Source organism: Oratosquilla oratoria, chromosome 2 (assembly GCF_046742065.1).
Source record: "Oratosquilla oratoria isolate Oo_2021 chromosome 2, ASM4674206v1, whole genome shotgun sequence".
Taxonomy (NCBI): Eukaryota; Metazoa; Arthropoda; class Malacostraca; order Stomatopoda; family Squillidae; genus Oratosquilla; species Oratosquilla oratoria.
In genome coordinates this window covers 74,654,410-74,655,789 of record NC_134778.1, presented here as the reverse complement: position 1 = coordinate 74,655,789, position 1,380 = coordinate 74,654,410, and the positions used below count along the sequence as shown (strand labels likewise).

The window sequence follows — 1,380 nt, the reverse complement described above, 5'->3', positions numbered from 1 at the left end:
TATAATGTTCATTTTTATGCTGATGTAACAATATGTAAACTGAGTCAGTGTGTGTATTGATTTCGAGATTGCTTGAGTAAGCAGTATTGCATGCGGGTTTTGTTACAGTTGTTCTGATTGGAGAAAGGGTGGGGGAGGAGAAAATTCAATTGGTTCACGATTGTAAGATTACGCCCTTAGGGGGATGTTTTTTATATCTAACATTAAATATCACTGGGCTAAAGAAATCATGGCGTCATTGCAGAACCGACCTAGGACCCAGATTGAGGATTCTTGATGGGAGTCCTCGGGTGTAACTAAGATAATCACGTCGTAGAAGAATTCGTGAAGAAAATCAAGGAAAATATCTCAACCGTTTATAGACCCCTCATCTATACATATACTAAATGGAACTTGACTAAGTCGGGATCCTCAGAGGCACGGGGCCTACAGACGAAAATAATGAGTAACTATTCATACGCAACAAAGTGGTGAAAGGAAAGTAGAAAGCAAAAACACGAAAGAAAGACGGCACATGTGAACAACAACGGAGTAGTGAAAGGGGACCAGAGACGGGCACAAAACGAACACGCCTTGCCGTGACCAGGATTCGAACCTGGGTTATTGCGGCCACAACGCAATGTACTAACCACTATACGATCACGGCCACCGTGTGTGTGTGTATCAACTTGGCTTGGCGTTGCTATTTTATACACGGGCAGACCTTTTAGTCCATAGGCCACGGCAGAGTGGTTTATTCACTTTGGATTAGTGGGTCAGAGATGAGAAATATGATGTTGACTTTGTGTAGACCGGGGTAGATTAGAAGATTAGTTATGTTACGTTAGATTGGGTGTGGGTTTGTTAGTTTCTTTCTATCCTGAAAATTACTCTCCCCCCCACCCGAAGGTCCAGAACCCAAATTTCTCCCCCGGGGGTGTGGTGGGGGTTCCCAATCCCCCCATGACCCGGACTTCCGGACCCCCCCCCCTCTTCTCCCCTGGGGGGAGAGACCCGACGTCGTCACCTTCCCACCTGGTCTCGGATGACGTCATCGGGTTGTGGGTGCTGGCTGGGTGGGAGGGAGGGGTGATGGGGTTGGACCAGGGGGGAGGCGGAGGTTGTGATGGGGTGGTGAGGAGAGGAGGAGGTGAAGGAGAGAGGTAAGGGTTGAAGATGATGAAAGTAGTTTAGGGCAAAGAAGATAAGTTGAACGAATTTGGGGAGATGGAGGGAGGGTGGAAGGAAAGGAGAGAGGAGGAGGAGGAGGAGGAAACACCTGGAAATAATCTGTGAAGATTATTCTCCTTCCTCCTCTCCCTCCATATCTCTCTCCATTTCCCTCCCCCTCCCTCTTTCCTCCTTTCCTTGGCTGTCCTTCTTTCTGTCTCTCTCCCTCCC

General features: G+C 48.0%; 1 non-coding gene across 1 annotated transcript; it reads right to left on the bottom strand.

Annotated features, from left to right (window-relative positions):
* Window positions 1-574: 574 nt before the first annotated feature.
* On the bottom strand, window positions 575-646 carry TRNAH-GUG (transfer RNA histidin (anticodon GUG)). The gene has a single exon. It is a non-coding gene; the product is annotated as a tRNA-His (tRNA).
* Between the last annotated feature and the right edge of the window lie 734 nt (window positions 647-1,380).